Source organism: Accipiter gentilis, chromosome 22 (assembly GCF_929443795.1).
Source record: "Accipiter gentilis chromosome 22, bAccGen1.1, whole genome shotgun sequence".
NCBI classification, from domain to species: Eukaryota; Metazoa; Chordata; class Aves; order Accipitriformes; family Accipitridae; genus Astur; species Astur gentilis.
The window spans coordinates 23,557,372-23,576,908 of NC_064901.1; the positions used below are offsets into that span (position 1 = coordinate 23,557,372).

At 39.0% G+C, this 19,537-nt stretch overlaps 1 long non-coding RNA gene across 2 annotated transcripts in view; it reads right to left on the minus strand.

The window, feature by feature from the left end:
* The window catches only part of LOC126049423 (uncharacterized), a 61,256-nt gene that overhangs the window by 16,823 nt on the left and 24,896 nt on the right, over positions 1-19,537 (minus strand). The window lies entirely within an intron of this gene.

Genomic DNA, 19,537 nt, shown 5'->3' on the forward strand with positions numbered 1-19,537 from the left:
GATCCCTTCCCATGGCGACTTTTCCCTCCCCTGTTTTAAAAGCTGAATGCCTTCTCAGATAAATAGGGTGTTTGCTTTACCCGTTTTTCTGTGATTTGTGTTATTGTGTACTTATTTGTGATGCTGCAGAATTTACACAGGCCTGTAGCTTTGAGACTTCTATCTCCTCCCTTCACCTGCGAGGAAGATACCAGCTAAAATCACTGTCTATACACCATTTTTATGCCCTTTTTCCCTCTACGCTTTTTCAAACACAGGTGAGAGGAAAAAAAAGTTAAAGTAATGAGTACAAATTCACGGTGTACTACATTTCCAAAAAACCCCTTGTTTCAGTTTGTCATTTAATAAGCATTATCAATGTAAGTCATGGTCAGAAAGCCTCAGCACTGTGGAGTGTAATATTTATGACAAAACTGCCTTTTTTTTCCCTCTCCCTCCCCCAAAGAAAAAAAAAAGGATCTGCCTGTGTTGAAATCTTTTCCCCCATCTTTTACCCTTCTCCTTCCACATATTTTACCCTCCTCATACCGCTTAGATCCTAGCAGACTGTTGCCGCACATGTATTTTTCCACCTAATTTCCTAGACATTGACAAATGTGAACCAAGGAAGAATTTTGCACAATGTTAACTTACCTAAACCATTTCTCTCCTCCATTCTCTCTTTTTCTCCGTGGCACCCTATGCTTTTTTTTACCCTCTGCTGTTGCTTTGTTTGCTCTTTGCCCACTTTTCTGTACTTTTGTCTCCTGCTGATCCTATTAGACCAGGCAGGAAGAACTGAATGTCTCTCCCCCATTTGCTACACTGTCTCTCATTTTTTAGCGTTTTACAGATTAAACATTTTCTACCGTCATTTTAATATATTTTTAAAGATACTTTTTTTCTCCTTCTCTAGGATCTTGCTGATGACAGTCACCCATACTTTTGCAAAGCAAGGTTAGCCCTGTCCTGCTCCTGTACATGCTGCTGTCAGCATACTAAGTGTAAATGTAAGTGTAAAGCCTCTGATGCAAAGCATGAAAAAGGAAAAGGGGGTAACATGTAGAGATGCCCCTTAACATCATAAAGAAAAAAAAAGGAAATTTTTAACTGATTCTGAATTTTTAAAGAGATACCATCAAGAGAAAACACTTCTCTTAGGGGAAATCTTTATCCAGATCACTAGCAATACTTTTCTACACTAATAATATTAAAGAAAATTTTAAAATTCAAATTTACTGTTCAGCATCACCTGTTTAGGATTTACTTTTCTGCATTTCACTCAGTCTGGGGAGTGAAAGTCGCCTCTTGGTTTCACTTTTGTTCTCAGCCAGTTTCACTTTCATGCACTGGCAGAATCTTTTATATTTTTGGTTCAGCGATGTTAAAGAAGACATTTACATTTTTAAACAATCCTCATTACACTTGTAATAGGAACAAGTCACGTCCATCTCTTTCCCAGGACACTAAGAAAAAATAATTTGGGGGCCTAAATGTAATAGGCAGCATCCTTCTAAAGGAGCAGCTTTCACCTGTCTCATGCTAGGTTGTGGTCTGCTTCTTCTTTCCCTGAAATCAGTAAGAAATGTGCCATTAACTTCACTGGCAGAAGGATCAGGCCTCTGGGTCTGTAATCTGCCACAAAAGAATGCCATATGCAGACCAATATATTCCTCATAACATACAATGCTTGCCTTCAATTATTTTCCTATGCAAACTCAAGGGAAAAAAAAAAAGCCCCTGCATTTACCTTTCGGTATGCTTTTAAATTAGTGATAAATACCCTTCTTGACATAGGACGTAGAAAATTAGAGGGCATCTAACCACTTTGGTTTGCACGGGGAGGGAAATACTGTATCTCTCAGCTACCAAGCCCAAATAACTATTTCTCCTCCTTGAGCCCAGCACAAGCTACATGAAACACTCCCACCCCTACAGAACTGTTACTGTCTTGCACCAGGACCTTGTTTAATCAAAGTTTCCAAAGCATATACTTGCATAACCCTCTTTTTTTTTTTCCAGGATAAACCAGGATGCTTTCAGAAACTAGAACTAACAGCAGAAAAAAATGGCTTCCATTTCCATTTTCAAAACCTCTATCTTCCCTTCTATACTACCTTCCCCTCTCTATGGCACAGACTCCAAAACGCAGCCGTGAACTCACACGTATGTGTCGGCAGGCGCATATACATACAATGAAATCTTCCTCTAGCTACCAAGGCACTGCAGTTTCTGTCTTTGTAGACATAACGGTTTCTGAGACATTGAGACTTAATGGAAAGACCTGAGGGTTTATAGGGGCCACGCAACATTCACTTTTTCAACTTCTTTCCTAGAAATTCTGTGTCCCACAAGCACACACAGAAATTGCCACTAGCTGCTTACAGAAATTATTGTCCTGTTTACATGCCAAAAGTTGAATCTTAAAAGCTTACGTATGCAACTCCTGTGAGAATACTTAGATCTCGGTTTTATTTATCCTATTGCTTTATTTCACCCTATGAAATGTGAGTAAGAACAGGGAACTGCATTGTGATCAGGCACCCATCCGCCTCACTGACACACACTTTTCTATCCGAGCAGGCCATGGTACCATATATTTGACTTATATTATCACGTCACGCATCTAGACACGAGCAGCTTCCACAGCACCATGTGGCACAAGTTCCCATTTTCTCTTTTCCTGGATGCCACTACACAGAAGAGGAGTAACCACTCTCTCGAAGAATCTCTCTCCGCCTTCCTTCTCCACCTCCACCTCTCCTTTCCCCAGAAGACATCTTTTGTCTTGCCAAGGCCAATTCAACATGAGACTTACACATCCACTTAATTCCAAGCGTACAAATGCACCCCCCGTGTTCAGCGGGGTTATTCACTCACCTAGGTCAACCGCACCTTGAAGCGGTTCAGTGCCATACAAAGATAGACCACGAATCACCCGGGGCACAGAAAACTCCGTTTACGGGAGAGCATGATCACGACACTGACTTTCACAGACTCACAACACGCTACCTCTACGTCCCAGTGTAGCCACGTTCCTCCTAAGTGCCAAAATTCACTCTTTCCTAACTGCAGTGTCTAAGACTTGTTTGTTCCTAATTTCCTGATTTGCAAGGGAGCTGCTGATACGGTGTTTTGGTGGGAGTTAGCGATCACACAGATTTTGCAACAGGCTTTCACCCAGGACTGCCTCTCCCCCAGTGATAAGGCGTCCCGGGAGAAAGACTTTGCTACCGCTAGCTATCACCGCATTAGCTTTTGGGGCAAAGACCCTGAGTTGTATCAATTTCTTTAAGATACGACAAAGCTTAACTGAGGTGGACACTTGTGAAATCAGTAAATATCCATCGATTAATATCGGTGGATCATTACCAATGAGAGAAATAATTACAGGCAAGTACAATGGTTCCTTTAAAGGACGTGTTTCGTAACTTAGCCTTGCTTTTAAATGCTGCTCTTGGTGCACTCGTAGAGATGATTTCCTTTTGGAAGGTATTTTACCTGGGTTTTATATAATTATTTACTATACATTTTTGTGTTAGTTAAACTAACCAGATCATTTTAGCTGTGTGGTTGCTCTTTATCTTTCGCCTTCCGTTATTAAGGATATTAAGGCCTCTCAGCACGTATTACCAACGAACCCTTTGAAATACCATGAGTGTGGCAGAGAGGCAGAAGCCAGTGACATGGGAAAGACAACGGAAAGAGGGTTGGTGTTCTTTCAAAAGATACTTGATATTATACCAACTCCTGAAGCGCAAAGAAGGGAACTCCCCATGAGGTGCCTTCCCGAGCCACGGCAGCAGTCTTGAAGGGCTCTGCAGCCTCTCCTTGGGGTCCCTAATGGTGGGCAGCCCTCTCCTGACAGGTCCTGCTGCATCAGGCATAACCCCTGGTGCTATCTAATGGTCACATTATTAATAATAATTGTAGCGGAGAGTAACTGTCCTGACAGGTAGGTTAAACTGAGGAACAGAGATGGGAACAGGTCAAACAGCGTCTGTGACAGGTGTAGAGAGCACAGCCTAGGATCGCTGACTTTTCACCTCTTTTTCACTCTAGTTCGGTCTCAAATACACCGGACTGTAGCTGTCTTTACTTTTTCCCCATCTCTTAAGCAGTGCCCTGATCCTAACTCAACGGGGCTTTCACACAGGAGAGACCAAGACGAGCACAGCAGTAGCCAGGCTGGCTGCTGGGGATGGGGATCGGTGGAGAGCCTCCCAGCCACGTCGAGGACCCCTGCTCGTGCCTGCGAGCCAACGGCATCTCACTGTTTGCGCAAGGGGGTTGACAGCGATACGGTGAATATTACAAAGCAGGTATTAGAAATGTCATCCAGCCCTATTTTAAGCAACCAAAGTAACGAAACCCCATAGATTTCCAGCACCAACTTTTCCAACTTCCAACTAGAGACCAACCGATCAAGAGATCTAAAACAGTATACACACAACATAGGGAAAAAAATACTTTCATTTTTCCCTTAAATTTAAGGCAAATATACCAACATGAAAATCTCTTTCTGTCACCCATACCCCTTCCCAATAATAATTTTATTTGAAGAGGAACATGAGAGAAAGATAGCTGTAACTCAGATGATCATATGGACTTTGCACTGTCATGGAATTATGTAGGTCCTCTGCCACTGTCAACAGACCTTCGCTGCATCCAGGTTCAACAAACCTGCTTTCTGCCACTTTCTAAAACTGTGCTGCTGGGAAATTCATTGCTAGACAGGAACTTCACCTCTGCTAAAGAAGCATTTCTCAAACTATGGGTTGCAAAAGGACATAACAATATTCAGAGTGTTCAAAAAAACCAAAGTGTGTCAGCAGTAGCTCAGTTTTTGACAGCAGGTGACTGAGAAGTTCCTGCAAGTATCTAGGGTAGCCACCAGGCTGCTGACTACCTTGGCTTGCTGGCAGCAAGTCCAGTCTCCCCAGCAAAGTGAATTTTCAGACAACAGTTACAGAGTCTTAGTCTCTATCGTCGAAAAAGGGAGAAAGGTCAAGACACTAACAGGGAGGGAGGTGAATCAAAAGGAGGTCACAGATTCAGAAAGTTTGATAAATACTGCACTAATGGACGTATAGACATTGCATGTAGTAGATCACAAAAAAGGAAGTACACGTACTGCCTGCTAGCGGGAAAAGGAACCGCACCACAGGTACTGAGCACTAGATCCCTATGAGATTAAAAAAACCAACAAACACAAAACTTTTCCTAGTGACAGGCTGACTGATAGAAGATTTGTCAGACTTGATCAATTAACAGCTCTTCATTCAGTGACTACCTTTTTGTCATATATTCAGCATCCTTCTACAATCCAAAAAGCAGGGCATGATCCCCATAGTCCAAAAGCATTAGTCCTCCCGAATGAGTTATTAGTGGAAGAATGGGGAGAAACCACACACCACTCGTCTCAGTTTGAAGAAATGCTCTGCATGTCTAAAAATCCTGCGGACTCTGATTGTCTCAAAATGTATCATGACCTTGGTACCTGTCATTTATTTTGGCTTGTAAGGAGACAGCTGATGAGCTTGCTCTATTTCCCCCTGCCTTTTTGAAGGGCTTCAGCTATGAAAACAACTTATTGCCAAACAGCCCTTTTATTTTCTTGTGCTTAGACCAGTTTTCTATGTTCCCAAGGTCCTTCCCCAACTGTAGCTTGGGGAAGATGGTATGCCATTTCTCCTACAGCAAATCTGACAATAATGTATTTTACTTATTTCTACATTTTATGTGACATTCCAGGGCAGCTAGGCAAATGGCATACATTCAACCCACCATATCAAATTAAACTGCTTGCAAAAGATAAAATACCCCTTATTTCTCCTGCTCTCTTAACAAGCTAGCATAATAAATAACACCCTCTGGTCAAAAAAGGTTGACTAGAAATTTTTTGCTTTGTATCATAACGAAGGTCAGAAACCATCTACTAACAGAGGATGACCAGAACATCCATTTTTATCCTCAGGAGGACCATCCGAAAACACACTATATCTAGTTCTCAAGAATGCATATTCATGGGTTGTAAACCAAGCTGTGTCCAACTAAACTTGGACATACGGTACAGACATCCCTTTCCCGGACACCAAGTCTAGCCATTCCCAATTAGCAAAGCACACTTGTTACCACCAAACAAGTGAGGGGCTTTCCAATAGTGCAGTGCTGAGCATGACATAGCAATTTAAATGAAATGAAACAAAATCCAACAGACTTCCATAAAAAGAAAAGGAAGTGTTCTGGTTTCAGAAATATTTGGGGGGTGCGACTGATCTCTTCCCACAAAAAAAAAAAAAAAAAAAAAAAAAAAAAAAAAAAAAGTTTTTTATAAAAATTACACCGATGATCCTACAGATTTTTATGAAAAATGAGGCCCTGTCAGTCTTTCCCATGGACATTGTTTACTGTCCTATATGATTTTACAGCCCCTCAATATTAATGGTTGAACATTTCTTAAAATGATTTACATTATTTGTCTACATACTGTAGGACTTCCAGTCATGTCTACCAGCAGCTTAGTCTTCTCCAGCTGCCCAAATATAGTTAAAATAATCAGGAATCAGGCAAGGGCACAGAAGAAGAAAATTTGGGCCTGATATTTATCCACATATTGTCAATTAATTCCCAACCAATCTGTATATGTGGTTGTGAGCCCAAGTACTTATTCCTGATCAAAGCAGCATGAAGTGGCCACTTCATATAGGTTAAGGTAAGATATTTCTGCTCAGGTTTTGTGTCTCTCACAATAATGGCACCGAAGCTGGTCTTACTGTGTTTTGTGAAGGGACCCAGCTAGCTGCCAAAGTCAAACAAAAGAGAAGGTTCAAGCAGATTAATTCCAACTTCGCTCTGTAACTCTTCTAGAATAAAACTAAACACGGGGAGAACACTGCTAATTGCCACAACCTAGCTAAGATTTTTTTCCCCCTTTTGAACCTTCAGAGCTTACATACCACTTACGTACCATGCAGCTGAAGAGTATGACCCACACCGCACTATTGTTGCACATCGGTGTGCAGCTAGTGAACTCTGAAATTCCAGAGAATGACCTTCATATATGGGAAAAATTCTTAATTTTAATTAGATTTGGAAAATGAGGCACATGTGGAGCCCCCACAGATGGCAAGTGACTCTATCAGCATCCACCTGATTTTTACCAGTGGTTAGTTTAAGGCAGCCATTCATACCTTCTAGCTTCATGTTACTTTCCATCTCATAGGGGTAAGGAATAAATGCACCAGCAGCTAGGTGACTTACCATCTATTTTACATGGAGTCCATTCTACATAACAATTTTTTTTTCCTTTGGAAAAAAAAACCCCAACAGAATATCGTACACAGAAATACTCTGCTAAACACAACCCGATTAAAACCAACTGCACTGTGCGCTAGAATGTAGCCAAATAATTTTGACAAAAACAGACCTGACCCAAAATTTCTGGAGGACTGAGCAAATGCAGTGGGGGGGTACCGCAGACGTGGAACGCGCCCCATCCCGGAGCTGGGCAGCTCTGAGAGTAGGCAGGCCCGTCTCCCAGCTACGGAGCTTAGCCGGCTCCTCCAACTCATCGGCATCTCAACTCCAAACTCCATTTCGGCGTGGAGTCGGGCTGCGCTACAACTAGTCACTGCTATCACACGAGCCCGATGATCACTGACAAGCTTTTGGCTGGATTTATATAGATCAGACAGTCTATATAATTTCGCATCTTCACACCTATGACTTTACATGAATTGAAATTTTCTATCTTCAGTTCAGCAATTTACAAAGAAGTTTGGTGTTAACCCACTTAAATCTCGACATCCTTGTATTCTGACTGCTTTCCTTTTGCTTCCCGTTAGATGCCCTCGTGCACACAGTGCCATCTCATCTTCTATCCCTGTGCCATGGAATACAGATTTGCTGCATTATTATAACAGAGCAGCGGCGAAGATGATTTGAACGGTTGCTTTAAATCTTAAAAGCATGAGGCCTGGTTGTTTAAATAGCATTCTATACCGTTAAGTATAATGACCATTAAAACTAAGAGTTAGTAACTAAAACCACAATTTGCAACCTCTGATAAAGACTGAGGCCAATTAAATGGATTTGTTTTTCAGTGAAATAAATTTAATTAATGGTATATTTTAGTTTAAAAAATGCATACTAGTAGCAGCATGTTGTTATTAACCCATGAATTTGTCTGACAGAAACACAGGATTTGATGTGAGTTGGGATATTATACTAACCTGAGTCCTACTTTTCCCCTCTCCCAAATTAACCAGCAAGAAAAAGGGGAAGGGAAAACTTAAAGTTAATTAAAGCTATATTAATTAATTCTCATACTGACAGGATGGATTTTTAGAGACCAGAGACCAAGCAATTGGGTCTTCTTGTTTGAAATGCATTAACAATGAAAACTGTGGCAAAAGTCCAGGTATTAGTAAATAGAATAGGATAGAAATCTAGATAGCTGCAGTAGAGAAAAATATTAAAATTCAAACCTCTAATATAGATATTCCTCTGGTTATAAAGTTACAGCCACAAATGAGGATACTGCACTCCAAATCCTACAGTATCTGCCTTGCCTAATCTTATACTATCATCAGCAGGAGTTTTGACTGCAGGACTTTGTCTTATATTTATGGTGTCCTGGAGAAGAAATTCCTATCAAATTACATAATAATGGTTTACTTCAATAATAATTTATAGCTGAATCTTCATCATTGGGAATTCTTAAATTAATGTATTACAGTGAATCATCTTCCACATCTGCCTTATTTTAATGAGAAACATAAAAATCTTGGAAAACTTTTTCGGGGACTTAAAACAAACTGGTAATATGTTTGACCCTTTCAGCAACTTGGGCATTACTTCTAGAGCTCAAAAAGAATACATAATTTCTGTGACAGGAGAAGAAAACATTTTCAGAAAAAGTAACAGAGGTATGCATTTGTGAATTTATTCTGGAGAATTTACTATTCACCTCTAAATCTGTTCATTAATAAATAAAGAATGAAGCATATTACTAATACATCAGTTCTGTTTTCCATATTGGGCTTACACTATGGCTTACAGAGCTCGCTTTCTAATTAATGAAATATTTAATAACATAATCATATTTAAGCTTATTAATATGTCTTTTAAAAGCACATGATTTCATTGAAGTACATACAATTAGCAAACCCAAATTTAAGGTAGTATTTCAGTGGAAATCTTAGTCTAAAAAGTTGGATTTTGTTCCTGACATTTATATTTACGTGCTGCCACTACAGTGAGCCGACTCTGAGCTTGGTCCCACTTCAGATCATACTGTACCTGCCTTCCATTTAGTTTGTAAAGCCCAGCTTATTGTACTGATTGTAGCACTGATATGGCCATAAACAGATCTCCATTGATTTAAAAGTTCTGTGGAAATAATTCTTTTCCTTGAAAAAAAAGCACTTCTGTGGTGTTCATGTCTCCATCAATCAGATATATGCAGTTACTCTTTTCTAAGGTAAACATTTAGGTTTACTTAGTACATGTAAATATCTTTTCTTTCATGTAGTCTCAATTACATTTAAGGAGCTGACCGGTCTTTTGAAAAGCTAAGTTCTGTGGTAGAACTCTCATCATGAGTTTTAATGGCATTCTTTGAATTTGAATACATTACCAAAGCGAGAAAGCTGTCTTCCCCTCGTAAAAAACCTGCAGCAGACATTTTAAAACATTTTTATTCAAATATGGGGGGCTTTTTTGTTTGCTTTTGTTCTTTTAAACTCCTTCCCTTACTTCAGGACTTTAAAACTTCAATTGCATAAAGTTACTTGTACAAAATTGCTGTGTATCTCCTTCTGTCAGTAATTTTTTTCGATGTCAAAACAAAATCAGTATTTATTCTTTACTACAAATTTCAAAAACAACAGAGATACTGTGTTCATTCTTCTGGAAGCCATAAAAGGAAAAAAACTCCAAGAATATTAAGTAAAAACTTAAAAGATAGCTTCCAGACACATGATCAATATGGGACTGTTGACATACATTAATTATTACAAATGCTTTTATTTGGATAAAACTTCATGTAGAATATTTATATAGCTCATTGTTCTGTTAAATAAGTCTCAGTTAAAGTTACAAACAAGTATGACGTAACCCTGTCTGCTCAGTCGGTTTAATGAGATATGAACTATCTATAAATAGAAATCTTTTATCGTAAGAAGATTTATTAATAACCTATACATAATAGGCAAAAATATATCAAACCACATCTAAAGGTTTAAAAACATTTTTAAGGATTTTAAGAAAGATTTGAAACAGATTTTTTTAATCTCAATTATTTTCATTGCTAACTGCTTAAAAGCCTTAAGAAAAAACAAACCCCCCACTAAGATTCAACAATGCAAATTAATGTTCCTAATAATTGTAACTGTATCTACATCCACATGTTTTGTTAATTATTATGTACAGTATTCAATTTGAAAAGGGGCTGTCTTCCAGCTGCAGTCAGTTATAAGTAAGATAATATTATAACTTTCAAAAAGCTTCTTACATAAATTAACTTTAAAAACCTGTTCAAATAATTTCCTATTAGTAATTTCAAAGTAAAAAATCGGCTTCAAGAGAAGGAGCATTTGTGAATTATGATCGAATTTACTGACTTTTTTTTCTGCTTCTCTGTAGAAAAGTCAATAGCAATTTTTGCAAAAGAGGAAAACCCACAACTTTTTAATATAAATATATTCAGTAAGGATGAGTAATGATTCTGATATTTTAGTCTTTAACTCATGTGAATTAGTATGAACTATAGGAATCCATAGGACAGCAATGAACCCCAAACTGACTTCTGTTAATTGTTTGCCCTTATCAAAGTATTTTCTCTTTGTACAAATTGTAAGTTTTAATCCTACCAATTATCCCTCTTTGAAGGTTGTCTCTGCCTGCTATTTAAATAATGTATTTAGTAAACTACAAATTTAAACTTACAAATACAAATAGATTTTTTAAATGTCTGAAAGACCAGATTTGTATATTTTATTAAAAGAAGTTCTTTCTTGATGCAAAGATCTCTCTGCTTTACTTTCTACTGCTAACATTAAAATGTCAATACTTAAGTAACTAAGTTTTAAATTCAGCAGCTAGATCTAATTGTTCTAATTGCCAAAACATATTTCTGCCTTTATTCTGCAAGGGCAGGGCTTTATTTGTTTTGGATCCTATATATGTTAATGGAGAATTTAAAATATCTAAGTCCTACAAACCACTGAAAAACAGTAGATAAATAAGACTGAATTCTTTTTTATCAAATTATCAGCTGATAGCCTAATAATAGCAACCACCTCAAAGCCTTTTTTATGGCATTTGCTACTCCTGTTTGCTTAGATTTTAATCTAAATTTTTTTGTTACTTTGATTTTAAAGAAACAGTGAAGTTTTATTCTTTAGCAGAATGCTGAAGAGTTAATAAAGTCTATTTTAAAAGCTGACATGAAATTCAGCTCCCTTTGAAGCCAAAGGGAATTTTACCACTGATTTCAGGAGAGCAGGATCAGTCCACAGGAATTAAAAATCCAATTGTCTCCTAAATTTTACCATATGAATTTGTTAACAATTAGGTATGCTTACTCTTTGGACATATTTGGTAATTTAAACCTTTTTTATTACTGTTAGGAAATAAATCCAGCAAAAGGAACAAAAATATTTAGCTGGTATTTTGGCTAAAGTATACAGTATTCCCACTTCAGATTTTTCCTTTGTATATGAAGGTACAAAACACCCCACCCTTGCTCTAAATAGATTTCACAAATACTTGTATTTACATCTATATTAGATAACTGAGCTTACTTTGTTTTATATTTAGCTGCATACTGCGTAGTACTTTGGCTATTATGAGTCTAACTTCCCAGAATATAATATAAGAAAATATCTTCCCTGAAAATGATTTTTCAACTGGATGCCATTTAGTATAAATATTCACTTAAAAAAAAGCTGCCCACTAAAATTATCTGGCTGATGGCTGTAGTCCTATAGTGTTTTTCCTAAAATTTGTTCTATTCTAATTTCTAAATTCCTTCAAGTCTGAATTCTAGATAATTAAGAGAACCTGTCCCTGTATGTCAATCTTTCACAATATGTAATATATACAAACAAAGGCTATAAAAAGCTCAATTCCCTCCCCCCCCCCCCTTTTTTTTTTCCCAGACAAAAGTAATTCCAGGCAGTACATTTAAAGGCAGTAGGTATTTTGCCTAAGTTAACTATGGAGGTCAAAAGACCTGTATGAAATTTCTCTTGATATCAAAAATATGGTTTTTGTGATTATGTGAAAATAATATTTGTGGTAGACAGTATGTTATCAAAGCAGCTTTGAAAGCTTATATAGTTACCTTTTCTGAATGTTCTGGCTACTTCTGGTTCTCCCTCATCTGGAAGAAAAAGCTGATTTCCAAGTTAAATTTGCAAATTATTGTTACAAATCCAATCACCAATTTCTTTCCTTTAAAAACTCTAGTACTCTGTAACATTTTTTTTATTTAGTTAAAGATTCAAGCTGCTTGTCCTGGAGATTTTAATTTTTGTAGAACCGATTATAGCAGATCCCAAATGTCCAAGAAAAGAAACCCAAACAAAACTACAGCTAAAGGCCTTTTTTGATTACTTGTTTTTTAATTCATTTGAAATACTTAATGCTGTTTGACGTATACTGCATTTGGAAACGCGCAGTTAAAAGTTTTAACTTTTACTTTTGATTTACTGCTTTCAAAACTTAGCTCTAAAAGCCAGGTACTAGGAGAGGAAGTACTGCAGCATGATCAGCTGGAGGTTCTACCAGCGCCGTATTATGCTAACCTGCACTCCTAGGAATAATCCCAATCCACGGAAATGTTCCTCTTGAGTTCCTTGAGATTATTTTCCTGACTGTGCATGAATATTCACTACAGGTTGTAAGGATTTAGCCTCCAAATAGCCAGCAAAGATTCCTTACTTTTTCAGTAAAGAGCAGAAAGCATCTGCAGTTCTGATGTTTATAGAAGCTATTTAACAGGACAACATAATTTTGGAAATCATTGTTTAGATTTAGCCCCCAGGATTTATAAACTCCTTCAGTAAGCGGTGCATTTGAGCCTCACGTAAAAAAATGACTCTGAACCCAAGAAGGGGAGTATGGTGCAGAGAGAGAGCAGGACACTCAGGAACCCCCCAGCCCCGCGTGGTCCCAGGCACCCAGGTCCCTGCAGGATCAGGACCCGGGGCGCTACCGAAAGCGGGGCTGAAAGTCGGCTTCCGATCCACAAACCTGCAGGCGTCAAACAGAGAGGGCAACAGAAAGGCACGGAAGGCTAGTCAGGATCGGGCCTTTGTGGTGCACGCTCTTGCTAGTAGATAGCTGTGAAAAATTAGTAGTTCCATCTCTTTTACCAGTGACCTTGATGCCTCTGGTCTACGTGCTAAGCCACAGGCTCCCCCTCTCCCCCTAAAAAAAAGAAGCAAACTGGCAAGAAATTTTCCCAGCAAATACAGAAAGTGTTGAACTGGGAGGGGAGAGGTAGAATTGGTGAAAACTCCTTTACTTTCTCCAAAAAAAGGAGTTCAGTCAGGACGGTTTGGTAAAGACTAACCGAACCAAGCAGCAACGCTTTCCACTGCTGGTTCTTCGAATTGCTGGAATTGAAACAAGTCTTTGAGAAGGCGCCGGGCAGCGAAGGGTTAACGAGGTTTTTGTTACGGAGAGACTCTGATGGCTTCATTTGAGGTGACAAAGATAGATACGGGCCTGATCCAAGGAAATCGGGAGCACTTTCAGCAGAGCAGGAGCTTGAAACTACACAAGGTGTAGGAGACTACACCTTGTGTCATTTTATAAAGCTGTTGCCAAAAATAAAGCTTTGATAACATTTCCGTGGAGAATTACCCTTCTTTGAGCCCAAACTGTCTCACTAAATTAAAGCAGGACAGCTAAAATTTCAGTCTAGATATGTAACAAACTTTTATTTAAACTAGATGTGTAACAAACTTCTATTTAAATGAGATGTGGAACTTATTTAAAAAGTAATTCGTAAGTTGTCCTGTTTCTAACTCCTAAAAAATCAAAAAATGCATTACTAATAAATAGAAATTAGTGCTATTCAGGTGATCTTGAGTATTTCTCTAACTGCAAACAAAGCAAGTTTAAGTTCTGAGCCCATTAATCATTAATAAAGACAATTATTTAAACTAGAAAAGGTACTTTTAGGTAACTATTACAAGGTATGAAAATAGTTAGTCTGCCTTAAAAGAGTACCTGCTCCACAGGTATTACGACCCATGGAGTTGCTGATTTTACCCTTTATTAGCCCTTTCATGGTGGATCATGATACATCAGTGCTTTCCTAGACAAACTACCCTCCCTTTTAGAATTCCCCGCTTCCAAAGGGTTAACCAAACACCTCAATCCCAGCTTTTATTTTTTAAAAGGTCTACAACTTCACTGGAATCTAACGGCCACAGTTTGGTCTGTTGCCAGTTGCAGGGCTCTTTTGTGTAGCTCTCCCGCTGACTGCACAGTCTCAGGTATGTCGTCATTGCTGTGCTCCTGCGTCCTCAGCTGCAAAAAAAGCCTAGCGTGAAAGTGGCCAGCCCAGAGGACCAGACGGATAAGAGAGGAGTAAGAACTACCTTCTGAAAAGTTAAAACATTCTGCAGTAAGCAGCAAATACCCTTTTCATTACGCTTTTCCCACTAAAGTCAACAGCCATTAACTAGTTTTTAAAAAACCACAACTGAACCCCCAATGCACGACTTCTGCGACGTCCTCTTGGGATTTGATCACAAAAGCCTCTTGGGGTCTGACCTGCTGAAATCCACTGGGGTCAGTGACTGTTCTGTGGCTAGCCCCCAGTACTGTTAACTCTTTGCTGCAGGTTTATGGCACGTGCCTTCTAGAAAAGTGACTGCAAAAACCTACCCATTCCTAGCACATGCATTCAGTTCCCTAAATATAAATGCAATCTGCTAAAATAGTTACGTGGTACACAGCACTGACCTGTGGCAGAAAACTTCCAAACATTTTAAGAGCAAAGATGTCCACGTTTTACTGACAAACTAAAGCCAAAGTTACCGATGTGAACATCTGCAGCTGCAATGATTTTAGCAATTTCTCTCACGTATGCCAGTAAGGATTCAGGACCATTGCATGTACTTTTATCGCTCGAACACTGCCAGACTACCCGTACGAGATACAGAGAGCGGGACTTCAGCCTGCCTGGTAAAGCATCATGACCTCTTACAACTGGAGCACAGAGATCTGCAATGAACATTACGAGAGGCAGTAAGATGTACCTTGATTTTCAGACCTTGGGGGCTGAAATGGGAGTAATAACCTGTTTTTAAAAGTTACCACCTCACTCTGTGAAATCGCTTTCTGTGCCGAGGGCCAAGGTGTCACCTAAAGAGAGCCCCAGCCCAAACCTGCAGCATGCCGTCTGTCTGTCTGCACTCTGCAGAACAGTTTCTCCCTGGTTACAATGAACTACAGATGTATGCAAAATCTCGTACAGTCATTTTTTTGACCATTACTACATTCAGACGTCTTTTTCTTAGCTCACATAGTTTTCTTCATATATACCCTTTCCTTCAGAAAAGAAAAAAACATTTCGCCTGTACGTTACAATATTTTTTCTCCCATTTTTTTTTATATTAGGCAAGAGAAGATTTTGCTAACGAAATTTTTTCGTCTTATTTACTGTTTAGCCAGCATCTTGATGCTAGTGTTTAAGGAAATGCTTAGCTGCCAAATCACGCATAATTTAGGTATTTATCTACAAAAGCTGTCTCAGAACCTGCACTTTTCCCCTTTCTAGCAGAATTCTGCCAGAGCCAGCCCCTCTGAACCCGCCCAGAACTCCAACAACTTCACTGGTTGGAGGTGTATCACCCTTTGCATCTGTTGGGGAGCTGGGGGGACAGGGAGGGGGGGGACAGGATGACGACACCTTGTCATTAAAGTTATAGAGAGAAGACTTGCTTACCTTTATGTCAGTCCCCACTGATGAAACTGTCTCCCCACCTAGTCCCTGGTTTCCTCTCTCACAGCAGAAGCTATCTTTTAAAATGGATTTGACAGGTCCTTTTATATTGCTTTTTTCAAAAGCAACGTTAAGGTAAATGTTTTAGTTAAAGTATATGTTTTAAATAGCTTCCTTACCTTTTTTACCAATAGCACACTGAACTGCTAAAGAGAGCGATTTTTAGAAGTTCGCTTGCATTTCACAGCTTGTACTATCTGTTTGTCAGTGCACTTTGGTTATGTTGAACGGTGAAGCCGGACTGGCCAGCTTACTCCTCCACCTCCTCAAGTTCCTAGGCTCTACGCAGCCCAGGGCAGCAAGCACCAAGTGGCTAAAATGGCCTGGTGATACTATTTTTTTACAAATCATGTAAACATTTCCAACTAATCTTCATTACGAATGTAAGAAACAAATCAGTTTTAAGCTAGATAGTCAGATCTATTTTTAAACATTCTGTTGTTGTGTATCATAAACTATTTCACCCTGGCTGTTCGTAGGCAAATGTCCCTCTCGATATTAACAACAGGGTGCTAGGACTACAATGTGATGCAGCCCTATGGATTTTAATGCGCATATTGGAAACACTGCAAACCAGGCTTGTAAGTTCAAAAAGAAAAAATGTTCTTCTTTGACAGAGGCTATGTCAAGTGAGCTAAACACCAAAATACTGTTTGCTTTGAAAGAAAACCATATTTCCTACTGCAGTTAGGAGATACATGTTGAGGCTGTGTTATTCTAACTGGGATAAAAAGGATGCAATGAGGAAGACATTCCTTCCTCTTTTCTGTCAGTTTAAGTCTTGAATGACTCCAGTGAAGTGACTGAGGTTACTTAAGCCTTTGTATCTCTGTAACTGAAGGTCGCTTACCAATACATCTCCTGGATAGTTTAATTGACAGACATGTCTTCTACTATTTGGTTCAAAGTTTCTGTACCTCTGCTGTGGCCAAAAATACATTAATTGGGAACAAAACACCTCCAATTTGGCCAAAGTCCTTCTGTCCCCGAAAGCAATGAATAGATACATCCATGATTTACCACGTCCTTCCACAGCGTATTGATAAGCATCTCCTCCGCAGCTCCCCAGACAGATACTGTGGCACTTACAGTGGATGGGATCTCCTATGTTGATGAGTAAAGCCCTCTTATTTTGGACAACCGCGTTATATAATCCCTTTCACTAATTAATCAAAGTCTATAGCTAATTTGCTTGTCTGTTTCCACTGCTCCTGTAAGAAAGCTGTTCCAGAACTCTACACCCGTGTTGGGTAAAGCCCTTCCCTAATTTTGAGCTTATATTTTAGGGTCACAAATTGGAAGTACAAATTAGGACAAATCAATAAAATCTCCAAAATAAAGCAGTGCCCATCTGTCTCAGGACATTATTAATGGGTGACTAAGTAGAATTATGTCGTGAAGAATGACTGCAGAAATGCCCCTTGCTCCAGCATATATTTCCTACTTTGATGTTTTCCAAGTCACATTGACGTCATCTACCTGGAGTCCTGCCTAGATCGACGCATGCAGTTTCTACTGTCGTCAGGGAGAATTCCCATCGTGTACCAGGGCCTCTATACAGTCCTTTAGTTTGAATGCTGCCAGGATGGTGCAGGCAGTATACCGCTGGAAGGATGAGTACACTTCTCCTGGCCTAGTATATGTTAGAGCTCTTCTTACCTAGAACTGTGATGTTTGGGGATGGGATTCAAGATGGGAAAAAAAACCCCAAACGTCTATACTGTAGATGACATGTTGATACCACTGCAGAGTTAATCTCAGAAGAGCAGGAGAAAATCTGGTATTGAACAAATGGAACAAATGTATTGGGGTGCTCCAAAATGACTGCTATCATGGAAACTTGCTCCAAGTAGTGGTTATCTTTCACATAGTCAGTAATGCTCTGTTCTTATCATATTCCTTAGCTAAATCCAGTCCTCACAGTGGAAATTCAAAGGTATTGATTGGTATGGACACCAGGATGAAAACAGGGGAGAAAAAAATCCTGGTGTGGCCTTGCACTATATTGTTTTCTGCACACAGAAAAGTAGTATGGCTCTTTGAAGTGCTGGTAGGAGGAAATGCATAAGCCTCGATCCATTTCAATCATTAGATAAATTCATCTATCTCTTGCCATATCCACCAGAATATATAAACCTTTCTGACATACATCAATGACATCAGTGACTAGGAACAAGTCATACCATTCAGAAATCAGATATTTAATGGCCACTAATCCCATCATAATAATTGCAAAATAATGTAATGATGAGCCAGAGTAAACAAAATATATGAACAAAAATGGCAACAAAAAATGCAATTAGAGCCTTGGGCTTGATCCAACTCCCTTTTGCTTCAGTGGGAGTTCTGATAGACTATTACCCCTATGTAATTAGAGATTTAGGCTTAATCCAGCTCCCATTTGCTTCAGGGGAATTGGGATAGGCCCCTATGCCCTAATTTTCTGCTGTCTTGCCCCTTGTATACTCAGTTCTGCATAAGCAAAGTGGACCTGTTTCACCACGCTGGTACTCTGTGTCGTATTAGGGCATCATGTTTCACGACTCAGATAAGAAAAGTAAGTGCAAAACAGAGCATCTACACATGTTTTGCACTCACTTTGTATGGGCCTGAATTATTAGATGAAACAGTGAAAAGTCAGTTCTTTATTTTTATTCAAGGTGCTGGAGACTGAAATACTTTTTTTTCTGTAACCATAAAAAAAAGTAATTCCTGGTTCTTTAGCAAACTGTATGAAATGCTCCCAAGGAGATCTTCAGGAAGGTTGCTTCACCTAACAAACTAGGCAGAACAACAGTCGGATACAGCCCTTCGCTTTGGCTCACCCAACAGCTACAAATAGCCTGTAAACCATTTACTAGAGATGCAATTTCCAACCTGGGATCAGAACTCTAAAGATTTGTATTTCTAAGCATGGTGCAAAAATTGAAAAAAACTATCAAAACCAGTCTTGGCCATATTCTGCATTCCCTTAAAAAACAAAGGTCACCTCTCTCACAGTGTTGTAATTCTGATTTTTTTTTTTGGTGGCTGAGAGAAAATAGGGTCAGTTTTGTGCAAGAATATGGACATTACTGACTTGATAAATTAAAATATCTTTAACATTAGCAATTATTACTGACCCCGATGTTGTCATAAGCACTCAGTGGTCAGCATTCTATATACTGAGAATATGTTAAATGTCTGCAAACTACACAAACACACTTCCCTTGCACACACAACACTGCACAGAGATACACTGGCTCTCCAGATCAGGCAAAAACAGGTTAACCATGTCTACATGAGCGCATGCATACATATATTATGGACAAGCACAGGTCCTGACTAGTACATGTAGTATGAACTCAAGTATGTGCATCCTTTCATTACAGCATTGACAGACACAGCTAAATGGATGTACTTATGCCTTATACTGACTTGGAAGAACCTTTAAAATGGATAGTATGTATGTCAAGACAGACACACATAAAAATAAATACAAAAATACGTAATCAGCCATGTGACATAAACACATACAAATATTAAATAAGC